Source organism: Nuphar pumila, chromosome 11 (genome assembly GCF_984573655.1).
Source record: "Nuphar pumila chromosome 11, dmNupPumi1.hap1.1, whole genome shotgun sequence".
Taxonomy (NCBI): Eukaryota; Viridiplantae; Streptophyta; class Magnoliopsida; order Nymphaeales; family Nymphaeaceae; genus Nuphar; species Nuphar pumila.
Window position 1 is genome coordinate 20,752,262 of NC_143259.1, and position 16,791 is coordinate 20,769,052.

Sequence of the window (16,791 nt, forward strand, 5' to 3'; positions counted from 1 at the left end):
ACAATGGGAAAAGGACAAATTCAGAAAATGTGGATTGCATGAAAGAGATCCAAAGATTGAAAGATATGCAATATAAAAAAGAGAATTTTTTCATCACTGTGAATCAATTCCACATGCAGGGTTGCTTTTTCTGCATATGCACGAAAACCTCAAATTCGTCCAGAAGTTCATGCAGAAATACCACTATTATTCTTAAACGAAATCAGAAAATATTATCATAGTATATTTCAGTACAATAGATAGGAAACACATCATATAACTAAAACAAAGCATGTCAGTAAATAGATTAGATGAAGACTCTCCATAGAATGTTTGAGCAATGTTCCAATGCCTTTGCAACTTTACAATATACCCCTTTTGAAATGAAATGGGGATCTTCGAAACACGAGCTTAGATTCACAAGGGCAAGTGTCAAGAATGACACTAAAGCATAACCCTTAAAAAGGGTATAACTGAAAACAAAATAAAAATAAAAATGTATTCTTTATTGATATGAAAAACCAATTGCTTAAGAAGCATTGGAATAAAATACAAGAGGGGCTGCACCCCTTTATATACACAGCTGGAGGACTCTATTTAGAGCTGTTGGACTGTGTCAGTCCAACAGCTCTATTGCTAGTCAAGATTTGACTAGCAATAGTCATTCTAGTTCAAACTGAACTAGATGACATAAAGACAAAAAATAAAAATAAAGGGAAAAAATTACAGAAAAGAAAGAAATGAAATATATATATATATATATAATATTATATATATATATGTACAGTTTTACATTTTAACACTCCCCCTCAAACTTACGGTACAATGAGCGAAAGTTTGTCTAAGAGAAAGTGAAATCGGGGGGCAGCGAGAGGCTTTGTAAAGAAGTCTGCTAACTGATATTCTGAAGTGACATATGGCAGATCAATTATCCCGTGTAGATATTCTTCTCTGACGTAGTGACAATCCATTTCGATGTGTTTGGTGCGTTCGTGGAATGTTCTGTTACTGGCAATGTAGATCGCACTTTTGTTGTCACAACACATTTTGTGAAGCCTTTGTTGTTTCAGCTCCCATGTCAGCAAGCAGTCGTCGGAGGCAAACTACTTTCATGGTCGTGGTTGTCATGGCTCTGTATTCAGCTTCGGTGGATGAGAGAGATACTTTCTGCTATTTTTTACACCTTCACGAGATCAATGATTCCCCTAAAAAGACACAAAAGCCAATGGTTGAGTGTTTGTTATTAGGATCACCTCCTCAATTAGCATCAGTATATGCAATTAAATCAAGAGAATAGGAGGAAGATAAGAAAAGTCCGCGTGAAAGAGAGGACTTGATATATGTGATAATACGCATGACTGTTCCCACATAAACAGAAGTAGGAGCATGTTGAAATTGACTTGTTGTGTGAACAACATGTACTATATCTGGTCTGGTAATGGATAGATAGGAAAGTGCCCCGACAACCTGTCTCTAAGGAGTAGGGTCTGCAAGAAGTTCTCCATCATCAATCTTCATTTTAACATTAACAACTTCTGAAGTGTCAACTTTCTTATCATCAGTAATATCAAACCTGAAACCAATATCAAAAGCAAATTTAGTCTGAAAAAATAAATATCCTCTAGGAGAATAAACAACTTCAATGCCTAAAAAATATCTCAATAAGCCCAAATCAGTCATTTCAAAATAAGATTTAAGAAGTGTTTTGATTGTTTCAACTCTCTGTTTATCACTTCCGGTGATGATCATATCATCCACATAGAGAAGAAGCACAATGATCCCTACATCAAAATTCTTAATAAACAAAGTAGTGTCAGTTAAACAGAATTAAAAACCAATATCAATCATAACACGACTAAACATATCATATCAAGCTTTTGGTGCTTGTTTAAGTCCATAAATAGCTTTTTCTAAGCGGACTTTACCCTTAGGAATACTTAGACCAGGAGAGGTTGTAGCAGAGCAGAAAAGGGGAAAAGGGGGGGGGGGGGTCGGCGATAAATGGGAAGTGGAAGAGGGGTCTCTCTCTCTCTCTCTCTCTCTCTCTCTCTCTCTCTCTCTCTCTCTCTCTCTCTCTCTCTCTCTCTCTCTCGTGTGGGCGAGCATTGGGGAGGTGGAAGATCGCCGGAAGGCTGCAGCCACCGCAGGCCACGGCAGCCCCTTTTGTTGTCTCTTCCCTTGCGTGCGACCATCACGACACCGGAGCAGTCGAGGCCGGTGGAATAGCTCGCCTCCTCACGTCAGCCGCAACCCCCAAAACATCGGATTGTAAAGGTACGGGTTTTTCCTCTTGATTTCGAGTGGGAAAGAGGGTGCAAATTTTGTTTTCCATGGAATATTTTAGGAAAATCGTTAGAGGGGCAGATTTGGGGGTTTGAGTCGTCGGAACCCCAAATCATCAGTTTTGTGAAATTTGAGGCTTTGGGTTATACTGGTACCTTATTGGGTGGGTTGAGGATGCTATCGAAATTAGTTTTGTGGCTGATAGGTTTGTCTAGCAGAAGTTTTCTCCATGACCGATAGTCTAGTAATCTGATTTTCAGTTTTTTTGAGGTATCGAGTTGCACATGTTGAGATTGTGTGGTTAGTTTGGTATTGTTTAGCATAAGTGGGGTCTATCGTGATTTTGTGGAGTATTTGTTCCAAGGATGTGTAAGGGTTTGCAATACACTCCCTATGAGTGGACTAAATCATTGCAAAACCTTAGTTCTGTGTGTATGCTGAATATCATAAAAGGTTTTTCGTAGGTACTGATTTTAGGAATCCCATTTCTTTTAAGAGTTTGTCTATTCTATTGGAATGTATATGACCTTGTGTAGTATATAATTAGACATGTGCTTGCTGAAATCAAAAGTTGTCCAGATCTTTTATGGTTTTGGCTACATTCATTTATTTTTCAATAGACCAGTTCATTTAGATATGAAATGAGGATTAGAAATTCTGTTTTGTCTATACTAAAAAGGGGTGTGTTATTTTTATTATCCTGCATATATATATATATATATATATATATATATATATATATATATATATATATATATATATATATATAGTAATGATCCAAGTTATTTGGTCTTTTATTAATAATATCGATTACTTGATTTTTTTTTATGGTCTTGCATATTCTGTTGTTTTGAGTAGGCTGCATTTCTGTGTTTTGTTTTAGCTGCTGTCAGTGAAGAGATGAATAATAATAACTTAGAAGTTATGATTATTATGCCTGCAAACTGAAAACTTTTTGGTATGCTAATGCTTACTCTTATCAAATACTCTGATATGCTTGTTGGGTCTGGAAGTCTAAACCAGTCTGTTTTTGGGATGCTAGATTAGACCATGTAACCTGCACATTACATTCCACCCATCCAGTTAATATACATCATGTTATGTTATTTTCTTGTAAGTAGAAATACCCCTATTTAATTGTAAAGTGCATAATAGTCATTCTTTATATGAAGGCCAAACAAATTTTAATTGGGGGACCAGACTTAACATATGTCCAGATTGTCTGACTGCAACATATGCATACACGCTCGGTTGGTTATGTAGGGGGGGCTGAACCTATCATTACCCCATTATTGTACACACACACACAACAGTTATACCGATTTTATAGTGTTACCCTGGTTATATTTTATCTCATGACCAACATGTGTATAATGGTTTCTTGTTATATGTTACTTTATGTTCAACATATGTAAATGTTCTGGTTATACTTTATCTCGTGAACAATATATATATGAATGTGACTACCTTTGCAAAAATCTGTTTCCAAGTTCAGTGTCCTAGAAAGATTGTACATGGTTTACTAAGATTGTGGTGTATGATTGGTGAATTGTTGACTCGTGTTTTGGGTAACTTTTCTACATAACTCTTTTTGGTCCAGTAACCAGTGCTAGAAGCTTCTGTTTGGTAAGCCAACATGGTCTTGGTCCAGGCCGCCCAGTGTTCACCAGTGCTACTTAGACCATATGCCTAATATTCATATTATTTGTCAACCTTCAAAATTCTTGGAAAAAGTTTTGGTGCAAGGGTTGTGCATTTTTTTTATCATAATAAAAAGAAATCTTAGGACACCAAATCTATTTTGATTTATGTTTATGTATTTTGTTCATGCCCATTTACATGGTGATCAAGATACGTAGGATAGCTTATGCTGCGTTACTAATGGTAACACTTGGCTGTTTTCTCATGCATGAGTCTACATGGAATTGAAGTATGTCTACATGCGAGTGGTTGTATGAGTATGCACATAGCCGTTGTACGTGTGTATTGCAGGGAAAGCATGCATACAAATACTCAATGAAATCATGTCGTTGACATGAATATGCAAATCCGAGGGACACATGCAATAAATATGAGACTGCGAATTCATATGCATGCATATGCTTATCATTGTTTAGTGCGCATTTTTAATTGGCATGCATAAATGTACATTGTAAAACATTCAAAGGGGATGCTTTGTGGTATGCTATTCATGGTTTTTGCATGTGGTGCATCGATGATAAATTGGATCATCAGGGGCTGGGTGAGCCTCGAGAACTAGTTGTTCTCCGTTTTAATTGTTTTTTGATGCATTGCAACAAATCAAATGTGATATTGTTGTTTTACCGCACTGTTCTATGTTGTCACGGGCTGTGGTCCCGTGAAAAGCTTAGCATGCTGATGTGCAAGCGTATGTTATTAATTCTGCATGTAAATTCGCAAATGTAAATGAAATGAATTAATAACTAGATAAAAGAAAGTAAAGAACAGTGTAATTCACTTGCTCCTTGATGTCCCTGCTTTAGCGTGGGAATCTTGGATATTGCGGTTTAGGGGAAACCGTGAGGATACAAAAACTCCGTGTGCGTTTTGTTGCCCCTGAACCCAATATTGAGGTTCTTCTCCTGGCCACGGTTTTAGGGAGAGTCTGTCACTTTACCCCGGAGTGGTGTGTTAGTCACAGCTGTGAGTTTGTTTTGGTATACCAAGAAAGTGGCGCCAGTGGATGCTGTTTTCCCTGGTGTCCCCAACTTTGGATGCTGTTTTCCAAGGTTCCGATTGATGGTGTTGTTTCCTGATATCGGTCGAGGGCTGAGTTTGGAACCCGGTAATAAAATACAAATTGTGTGTGAAGCTACCCCGGGAACCCTATTTGACCTCGGGGTTTGTACCCGTTTGGTGTATCCGCGGGCCACTGTAATTAAAAAGAAGAACTTAAGGATGTGTGCATTTAATAGTACATGCATATGGAAAGAGGAAAACTTAAATGGAAGATAATAAATGGTTCATGCATTGCACACAAATCATGCATATTCCTGCTATGCATTAGTTCATGCATATTTACCTGTTCACTTAGTTGTTTATGTTGATCATTGTATGATGTTGATCTATTTTACATTTAATTGCCTTATTGATTAAGTTGTGATCAATGTTGCATATTTCGTGTTCCCTCTTGTTAAATGTTTAATTATGCATGAATGGTTAATTGACTTAGAAATTGATTATAATCGTATTCCTCAAAATATTACATGGATCTTATTTATGCTCTTTTTCTTATTTGATTCATTAGGGAAACCTGTACGCAGAATTCTTCGGATTTCTGACCCTCTTATTTTATTGGTTTTTCCCAGGCACAGGTGATCAGTGAAGTCGACTCGCTTCTGAGGGATACGAGGGTCACAATTGTTTCAGACGACTTCACTTACGGACAGAGTGGCTCTACTGTTATTTTCCTTTAGTTCTTCTGATTTTCTGAAATTTGATATTTCACTTTTGACATGGAACATATTACTCTTATCGATTCATTAATAAAAGAATTCAGTGGATGGGTTATGATCGATAAATGTAAGTTGCTTTGTGGTGTGTGGTTATCCAACTGAAATTGGAACTGTAGGGACCCCAGGTCTCTGGGAAGTTTTCCGCGACTCTTAGAAAAAAAAATATTCCGCATTTTTCAAAGGCTGGATTGGGGTCGTTACAAGTTTTCTTCCCTAGAGGAAGATCTTGAATATTCCATGTAGAAGCCTTTTCAAGTGCATCTAATTCAGCTTTCATGGCTTCTATCCATTTGATATCATTTTTTGCTTGAAAATATGTGGACGGTTCTTCATATGAGTGAATTAATGCAATAACTGCCCTATATGTGGGTGAGAATGACTCGTATGATACAAACTTTCCTGGAGGCCTCGAGACTCGAGATAATTGTCTAGTTGAAATGTTAAAATATTTTTCAAGTACACATGGAGGATTAGACTCTTGTCGCCTGGAATATTGAATACTAGTATCTCCATGAACTTTTTCATTTTCAACATTAAGATCAATAATTCTTTGATCATCATCAAAGTTACACTCAAGGTCATATTCATCAGATGTTGATGTTAGATCTAGCAAAAAGGAGTACTCAGTGACGTCTTTCAATTTTTTAAAATCAAAGAAGCTCTCATTTTCAAGAAAGGAAACATTTCTAGACATATATAGTCTATTATTTTTTAAGTCAAAACATTTATAACCTTTCTGTTTTTCAGCATATCCTAAAAAGGCACAGGGAATCGCACGAAGGGAAAGTTTATCATTTTTGTCAGTAAATATGAAACATTTGCACCCAAATATTTTTAGTCTAGAGTAGTCTGGAAAAATGTTCATAAGTTTTTCAATGGGAGTATATTTTGTAACGAAGAAGATGGCATCCTATTAATGAGATAGATGGCAGTTAAAGTAGCTTCTGCCCAAAAGTCTTTCGAGACTTGATTTGCTATTAATAAAGTCCTAGTGGTTTCTATAATATGGTGATGTTTTCGTTCTACCAGTCCATTTTGTTGAGGTGTATAAGGACAAGATCTTTGTCTTAAAAGGGGAGGCCTTCACGTTTCACGTTCACTTGTGCCTGTGCAAGAAAAAGAAAAAAGCCAAAATGAGAGAAAGGGGTGCAGGGAAAAGACGTCAGAGAGATGCGTCTTTCATTCTATTAACATATATACAATATACAAATCTAGGGTATAAAAGTACCATCTAATGACATCTTAATTTACATTGTATAGTCGGATCTTGACCCGATCCGGAACATGGATCGGATCGGATCAGGTCCTGCACATATATAAGTTGGGTCCAAAACTGACGACTTCTTTTCAGCCTCCCTCAAGTTGTGCATGGTCCTCGACCATGAACAACTTGCCTGTCAGAAACCAAAATTTGTCCTTTGTCAGTCCTTTGGTAAAAATGTCAGCAACTTGTTTTTCAGTTCGCACAAACATGGGATCAATCTCTTTTTCTTCAACTTTCTTTCTAACAAAATGTTGATCTATCTCAATATGCTTTGCTCGACTATGATGAATGGGATTGAAAGACATATTGATGGCACTTTGATTGTCACACAGTAGCAGTGACCGAGCAATCGGTTCTCCCATTTCTGTTAGGAGATGTCTTATCTATGTAGCCTCAGCAGTGGCAGCAGTCATTGATCTGTATTCAGCCTCAGTGCTAGACCTAGCAACCGCCTTTTGTTTTCTACTGCTCCAAGACACCATGTTCGAGCCAATAAAGCTGCAATAACCAGATATTGATCGCCGTTCATCAGGATCACCCGCCCAATCAGCATCAGCATAAATAATGATCTCATGACTGCCGTCTGGATCTAATTCACTTTTCTTGTATACCAGTCCATCGCCAATTGTACGCTTCAGATAACGAAGTATTCGTTTGACGGCCTCCATATGCGATGTATAGGGTTCATGCATAAACTGAGACACTTGATTAACCGAATATACTATATCAGGTCTAGTGAAGGTCAGGTATTGCAGCATCCCAACTATACTACGATACTTAGTAGGATCTCCATATATATCCCCTTCTTTAGAACTCAGTTTATGATGGATGACACTTAGAGTTGCTGACGGCTTACAATCTTTCATACTTGCCGTGCTGAGAATGTCCAACGTGTATTTATGTTGAGAAAGTGTGAGTGTATCACATCTTTTATCAACTTCCACTCCAAAGAAATATGGCAGCTCCCCTAAGTCTTTCATTTTGAATCTCTGATTTAACTTCTTTACTTCCTCAATGTGACCTTTGCAGTTCCCTGCGATAATGATATCTACATATATCAATAGGAGAGTAGTGACATCTCGTTCATTGTAAATGAATAACGAATGATCCAGAAAAGACCAAGAGAAGTCGTGCCTTTGTATCTTCAGCGAAAAACTCTCGAACCAAGAACGAGAAGCTTGTTTCAATCCATAGAGTGCCCTTTTTAGCTTGCATACATACTGCTTGGTGTCTCGTTCTGCATACCCAGTGGGTTGTTCCATATAGACTTCCTCTTTTAAATCCCCATGTAAAAATGCATTTTTTACATCTAACTAATGTCCATCCATGTTCAATGGCTAGACTCAACACAATACGAATCGTTCCCATCTTAACAACAGGGCTGAAAGTTCCATCGAAGTCTTGTCCTTGTTCTTGAGTAAATCCCTTGGCTACAAGTCTAGCTTTATACCTTTCAATGCTTCCATGTGGTTTATACTTTATCTTGTATACCCATTTTGACCCAACAACATTTTTATCTACTGGTCTAGGCACAATCTCCCATGTCCCACATTCATGTAAGGCTTCCATTTCTTCATTCATCGCCTCGACCCACCTTCTAGAACTTGCAGCTTGATAGAACATGAGAGGCTCATCCTCTTTATTTATGGACGTCAAGAATAGCTGAAAATCCAATGAAAAATTTTTATAGCTTATCCATCTGTCAAGTGGATGTCGAGTCTGTGAGGTGCTTCTGATATCCAGTGTCTGTGGAGCAGGATCAGAAGTACTCGTATCTGTACAAGGAATGGATCAGGGCTCTTTCTCACGTCGGGTGTATACAACACCCTTATACCTTATTGGCTCCAGGTTTTGTATAGTTGTCTCTTCTGTTTGAGCTGCATTTGTTGATTCTTCATATATCTCCTTCTCGTTACAGTCTGCTGGGAAGTCTTCCTTAGCATTGGAGAAGAGTTCTGAATTTAACCATGGATAGTATACCTCGACACTGGGACTCGAGTTAACAACATGACGACTTGAATTAGTTGGCTGATTATCAAAATTCATTTAATCAAAAACTACATTTCTCGATATTTTGACGTGTTTGCTCAATGGATCATAGCACCTATATCCTTTGTAGTCTTCAGCATATCCCACAAACCTACACTTTAAGGCTTTGTCTTGAAACTTATGTCTCAATGAGCTGTCAATGTGAACATAACAAATAGACCCAAACACACGTTCATGATAATCGGGTTGAACACCAAATAGAGAAAATAAGGTGACTTATTTTCTAATATGGTCATGGGCAGTCAATTTATCACATGAACCGTGGAGTGAAAACCTTCAGTCCATAGAGCTACAGAAAGATTGCTCCCGTGCATCATGCTCATTACACTCTCAACAATATGTCGATGCTTCCTCTCAGTAATCACATTGTGTTGAGGTGTATGTGGGCAAGACACTCTTCTTTTTATCCCATTATGTTGAAGGAAATTAACAAAGTCACTAGAGGAGAATTCACCTCCTCCATCACATTGGAAATTGAGGATGTTGGTTGAGAAGTGGTTTTGAACAAAGGAAAGAAATTTTTGAAACAATCCACAAACTTCTGATTTGTGCTTCATGAAAAATATCCAAGTATAGCGTGAGTAACTATCAACAAAAATGAGGTAATATTTGTTGCCAGAAAGAGAAACAATTGGAGCAGGACCCCAGACGTCAGAACATATGACCTCAAAGGGCCTTGAAGCTCTCTTATTAATGGAATTGAATGGCAAGACATGACTCTTACATAAATGACAACTAGAACATTTTATATCAATGTCTTCTGAATTCAGACTGGACTTAGGAATGAGATTATTTGAGACAAGCTTTTCAATAAAATGACGACCACAATGACCCAAACGCCTATGCCAAAGTCTTGACTTATTACATTCAGAAATGGCAAACACAAACTCAGGAGCAAAAAATTGGTGTTGGTGACGCGTCAAGGATGAATAGGTATAATGAACGGAGGAAGGATCTTCTTGAAAGACGTACATGTTGCCCCATCTTTTTCCCTCAGCGAATGTCTTCCTCGTGTGAAGATCTTTAACATAAACAGAAGAGGGAGTAAATTCAACTGAAGCATTAACATCATCAACAATTTTTGAGACAGAAACAATGTTCTTCTAAATATTAGGAGCATGAATAACATTTGAAAGATTAAGAGAGGACTTAGACATGGGTATAATAGCATTTCCAATATGTGAGATGGAGTGATGTGAGCCATCTCCCGTGACTATGCTATTCTTACCAACATAAGGAGTGAGATTCAAGAGTTTACCCGCATCACCCGTGACATGAGTCGTTGCTCCAGAGTCTACGTACCAAGTGCCTTTATCAGTTTGCTTCATGTTCAACCCTGCCAAGGCTGTCAACAACAACTCTTTTACTTCTTCATCCTTCCTAGCCTCTGCTTGGGAGCTTTTCCCTTGTTTTGAGGATTGAACCAACAATTTGCTTTAACATGTCCTTTCTTATTACATAAAAAGCAGGTGGGAATGGGCCTTTGTCTCTGTATATTGGGCGTAGGAAGTATACCACGACCCCTAAAATTATTTCTTTCTTGTCCTCCCTTTCCTCGAAAGAAATTTCCTCGACCTTTACCATAAGTCATCCCTGTGGCCAGCACATCTTGGGTTCCTGAATACCCATGAGTGTTCTCAGAAGATCCTTTTAGATTCATTTCATACTGTAACAGCGTTGCACGAAGGTCTTCAAACTTTGGAAGCTTTGGGAGACACAATAAAGTCGTCGTCAGAACATGATAGTTTGGCCCCAGTCCACTCAGGGTTTGCTGCACCTTATCTTTATCACTGACTAGGCATCCCACTATGGCCAGCTAATCCGTGATGCCTTTCATTTTGTTCAGGTATTCCATAATAGACATTGAATCTTTCTTCAACATTTGAAATTCTCGCTTGAGGAACATGATTCTCACCTCAAAGATCTGTGAATATGTGTGAACAAGCTTGTCCCACAACTCTTTGGCTGAACAGTCATCGGGAATGGCTACGAGGACCTCCTGTGAGAACGTGGAAGTAATGTATGCCACTAACGCTTGATCATTTTTCATCCAAGCAACATATTCTGGGTTTTTTAGAAGAACAATAGATTGTGCCCCTTTATCATCCGTCTTTTCCTGTGAAGTGAACTCTGGAGGGGGTGAGACCGATCCATCCAGATGACCAGAGAGATCTTGGTTCCTTATAAAAGGAACAATTTGCCTTTTCCAGGTCCTGGCTGTGGATGAGGTGAGTCCATTTGAAAAATTGAAGGAAGAAAGAAAAGAGAAGCGTCTGGACTAGACAAGGAAAACAGTCACCCGAATATTCTGCCTTTTTTTAAACAGATATATATATATATATATATATATATATATATATATTCGGATATGATCAGAAAAAAAAACTAATTGATCAAAAACTGAATTTCAGTAATTGAATCAGTGATATACTTAATGACAATGTGTAGAAAAGTTGTAAATACTTAAAGATAGATGTATTACAAACTTAAGCAATATAATGTTAGTCTCAGGAAATAGGGTAATCTGGCTAAACAATATTCAAACTGATGAACGAATAGAGGGAATGGGAAAAGAGGAAGCAATGAAATTTTGATGAGCAAAATGAAAGTAGAAGGTGAACGAACAAGGGGAAATCAGAACCTGATGAGAAAAGAAGAAGAGGAGGCTCGCACTACCAGAAAGATCCTTTCAGGAAGAGAAGAGTTCGCTGACAATGAGGAAGAGGAGGGCTGCTAGTCACAACAGCACTCGTTGACAGAAAGATCCTTTCAGGAAGAGGAGGGCTCGCTGACAAGGAGGATCAGCACTCGCTGTCGAGAAAATAAGAAGAGGAGACGAGGGGCCGGAGACGAATCTGGGTTGGAGACGAATCTGCACTCACTGAGAGGATGAGGAGTCGAGACGTTGGAGAAGACTAGAAGATGAGTTTTCACACCCAAGACTTTAGCTGCTCTGATACCATCTCAAAAGGGGAGGCCTTCACGTTTCACGTTCACCTATGTCTGTGCAGGAAAAAGAAAAGAGCCAAAAGGAGAGAAAGTCGGTGTAGGGAAAAGACATCAGAGAGATGCGTCTTTCATTCTATTAACATATATACAATATACAATATACAAATCTAGGGTATGAAAGTACCCCTAATGACATCTTAATTTAGATTATATAGTTGGATCTTGACCCGATCCGGAACATGGATCGGATCGGGTCCTGTACATATATAAGTTGGATCGAAAACTGACGACTTCTTTTTACTTTGATGTGTGATGCCATGCAATTTAAGATAATTTTGAAAATCTGTGGATAAAAACTCTCCCCTTAAATCTGTGCGAAAAATAGTAATATCATTTTGAAACTTGTTTTTAACCATATTATAAAAAGTTTGAAAGTATGAAAATACTTCAGACTTATGTTTGAGAAAGTACATCCACGTATGTCGGGAGAAATCATCGACAAAAATAACATAGTAAACAAATCCTCCTTTAGAAACTACTGGTGCAGGACCCCAAACATCCGAGTGTATTAATTCAAGTGGTCTTGAAGAGAAAAAGGTTTTGTTCTAAAATGGTAATATTTTCATTTTGCCGAGAATACAATCTTTACAATCAAATGATCCAAAGTTACAAAATTTCCCTAGATTTGGAAAATGTTGGATTTTGGCTATATATAGGTGACCAAGTCTCTTATGCCACAGTTCCAACTCTATTTTTTGAATATTATAACAAAAAGCTTTCTTCGGCATTTTCAAAAAATCCATGTAATAGAGTCCTTCTCTATAGCCTTACCCAATCAGCTTGCCTGACTAGCTCTACCCAACAACCAAGAGAAGAAAACAAAATATTACACCCATAATCAGAAATTTGAGATACAGATAAAAGATTTAAATTTAATTTGGGAACATGTCTAATTTCTAGAATAGAAAATTTCTTTGTTTTATAATTTTTTTTCAAAATTTCTTATTCTTTCTATTTCAAGAGAAGTCCCATCAGCAGTAAAGACCTTTGACACACTTGTTTTAGTTTTAACACATTTGGATAGACTTTGATTATTTGGGATCATATAAAAACATGCACCAGAGTCAAGGAGCCAAGAAATTTTACGTGGATCAGAAAAAGATGAGGTTATTGCGTCGGTTGAAGCTTCAGATGAGGAAGAGGCACCTTTGATGAGAGGCTGAAGAATCTCCATTAGTTGTGTAACAACCGTGAAAAAAAATCGTGTCTGACTCGTGTCAGACACGTGCCCGGCACGTGTCGGACACGAGTCAGGGTTTGAACCCCTGTGTCGGGCCCGAATCTGGGCCGGACCCGGGTTCTCGAATCCTCGAGAACCTGCGTCTTTTAAAAGACGTAGGTGTCTCGGGTGAGGGTTCAAAACCCTCGCCCCTTCTCTCTCATTTGCTTTGTCTCCCTCTTGCTGCCGCCGGCGATCGGAGACGTCGGCGAGCAGCTCCGACCGGCGATCCTCCCTACGGCCACCTCTTCGCCTCCCCTCTGAGTTTCGGCGACCCAGTGGCCTCCGAGCACCGGCGACTCGCCGCCGACCTCTTCCCCCTTTTTTCTGTTTCTCCCTGCAGTTGCCGCCGAGAAGCAGTGGTCTCCCCTTCAGCCGCCGACGATTCGCAGCCGGCGACAGCCTTCTAGCTTCGACTCAGCCGTCGACCACCACTGCCCCCTTCTTTAGAGGCTGCGCCAAGGACCCCGAGCACGCCGTCAGCCTCTGCTTCCGTTCGGGGTGTTGCAGCCACCGCCGTTCGTCGCCATCGACCGCCTTTCTTTCCCCTCGTTGCGGTCTTCCGAGGTATAAACCTCTTCTCCCCCTTCCTTCTTTTCGGTGTTGGTTTGGTCAACAGGGGGGCTGAGCCCTTGTCGACACCTTTTGTCGGCAGGGGGTTAAACCACCCCTGCCTTCCTTTTGGGGTTGATCGACAGGGGGCTGAGCCCCTTGTCATCAACTCTTGTCGGCAGGGGGTTAACCCCCCCTGCCTTCCTTTTTTAGGGTCTGTCGGCAGGGGGCTTCACCTCCCCTGCCTTTTTCTGTCTCGGCAAGGGGCTCTGTCCCTCTTTCCTTGTGCTTCCTCGGCAGGGGGCGAGGCCCCCCTGTCTTTGCTCTTGTTTTTCGGCAGGGGGGGGTTTCGCCCCCTGCCTTATGTTGTTGTCCCGGCAGGGAGTGGAGCCCCCCTGCTCGCCTGTTGTTTCTCGGTAGGGGGCGGGGTCCCCCTGCCTTTGTGTTGCTTCTCGGCAGGGGGCTTTGCCCCCCTGCCTTCTTTTGTTTGTCGGCAGGGGGGCTAGGCCCCCCGTGCCTTCAGTTGTTTCCCCTGCAGGGGGTGGAGCCCCCTGCACCCTCTGTTGTTCCTGGCAGGGGGGCGGCCCCCTGCTCTCCCGTTGCTCCTCGGCAGGGGGTTCTGTCCCCTTGCCTCTTGCGTTGTGCCAGCAGGGGGCGAAGCCCCCTGCTTTCCTGTGTGCATCTTTGTTCTCCGGCAAGGGGCTTTGCCCCCTTGCCTTGTTCTTGCTACCGGCAGGGGGCTGCGCCCCTGTCTCGTGTTCTGACAGGGGGTGTTTTCCCCCCTGCCTTGTTGCGGCAGGCGTGGCCGGAAGCCTCTGCTCCCTCCCCTGCCTTTCTTTGTGCTGGCAGACAGGGAGCTCCTACTCCCTGCATCTGTTGCCCTTGCCAAGCAGGGCTGAGGCCCCTGCCTCTGGCACCCATGGCTGCAGGATGCAGAGTTTCTGCATCTGCCTCCTGCAGGCAGGGAGGCCGTGTTGCCTTGTTGCTTCTTGTTTACCTTCGGCTTATGCTAATGTTCTAAGCTCTCCAGGTTGAACGGTGGATCTAGCTCGCCCTCTGTGGCTCGAGCTCTTGCTTGCCTACGCTGCATGCGTACGAGGACCCGCAACCCCTTAAGGTAGGGGATTCTTGCGTGAAGGGACAATGAACTGATAAATGTTAAAATAAGAAAGATAACTAAAAGAGGACGATATATGTATACGTATAATATATATATGTATGTCTTTACCTTCAAGGACGCGGTTTCGCGATCCTTGTCCTCTCTACTTTCTTGCACTTTCCTTTATGTCGTCGCCGCGCTATATGTGCCTAGGCTTTTCATTCCTATCTTTACATTTCATGTCTTTTAATTCAAGGACGCGGTTTCGCGATCCTTGTTCTTTTTACTTTCCCGCACTTTACTTTCCTGTTGCCCCGCGCTTTATGCCCTGGTATTTACTTGTACATGTTTGTCTTTACTCCAGGACATCCTGGTCCTCCTTTATGTTCTTGCACTTTACTTCCTGCGTTTACTTGTTGCCCCACGCTTTATGCGCCATGGCCTTGCTTCTGCTATACTTTTCGTGCTTTACCTTCCTGTGTTGTCGTGCTTGCTCTTGCCATTACCTTTTGTATGTGTTCGTCTTTATCTTGTTGTCGCACTTCGTGCATATGCCTTGCTCATGCATGTATTCTATCTTCGTCGTATGCTTCTTCACTTGCTTACGCTTATCGATCTATCGAGGTGCAACCCCATGCCTCGTGAGTCGTCCTTTACACTTGCATAGTCAGTATAGGATCTCCTACCTCACGAGTTGCTTACGTAGTTGCCTGCTTGTGCGTTACGATGATCGAGGTATGATCTCATACCTCGTGAGTAGCCCTAGCGTTCTACCCTCGCGGTGCAGCTCCGCCCAAAGAGTCTTGTCCCTCGTTTTGCCTTTGTATTAGTATGTGCATGAGTTTGCCTCTTGTCAGCTTGCACTCCCTGAGTGCAGCTTCAAATGTATAGTGTATATCGTTTCACTTGTCTTACGAGCCACGACACACACTTATGCACTTTGGTTCTCCAAAGACATCGTCTTAGGTGCAAACCTATTTTCAAGATGTATAGCTTGTAAAGCAGAGGTAGCGGCCGGACCTCCCAAATCGACGTATTTGGGATAGGTGTGTTACAACCTCAGTTCGCCTATTCGATATGACTTAGATAACCTTGTTTAGGATCCTGTGCACGAGTAGGGCGGGGATCCTAGCGAGGTACTTGCACCATCACTAGATCGGCGTTACCTCACCTCTGATGCGAGACTTAGTTTCTAGGCTTTCTGGCCAAACCCAGATGGTAGCGCCTTCCTTCCTTTGCGAAGGTATTGTTGGATCTCTTACAAGGGATCCATGTTCCTCCTCTTGTAGTTGTACCCTTAGTCACGTACGATATGTTTGGACTACGAAGAGCAGGACGAGAGGTCTATAGAAACCTCTAAACGTGTAATGACACATTAAGCTAATCTTGTTATGTTGATTTCGCCTAATAGGCAGATTGCTCGCGATTGTCTAAAGGACCCGAGCACGATCCGTTGGAATTGAATGAGTTCACTGTGGACTTCTGTAAAGTGCACATTACAGCAAATGGTTGGTTTAATCCTCAAAATAAAAGGAAAGCTCCACAAGCAGAGGCTAGGAAGGATGGAGAAGTAAAGGAGTTGTTGTTGGCAGCCTTGGCAGGATTGAATATGAAGCAAAATGACAAAGGCATTTGGTATGTCGACTCCGGAGCAGCTACTCATGTCACGGGTGATGTAGGTAAGCTCTTGACTCTTACACCTTATGTTGGTAAGAATAGCATAGTCACAAGAGATGGATCTCATCACTCAATCTCACATATTAATAATGCCATTATACCCATGTCAAAGTCCTCTCTTAAACGTCCAAGTGTCATTCATGCACCTAATATTCAAAAGAACATTGTTTCTGTCTCAAAACTC

General features: G+C 40.9%; 1 protein-coding gene across 1 annotated transcript in view; it reads right to left on the reverse strand.

Annotated features, from left to right (window-relative positions):
- The window catches only part of SRS2 (P-loop containing nucleoside triphosphate hydrolases superfamily protein), a 148,925-nt gene that overhangs the window by 78,071 nt on the left and 54,063 nt on the right, over window positions 1-16,791 (reverse strand). The gene's annotated exons all lie outside the window — the stretch shown is intronic.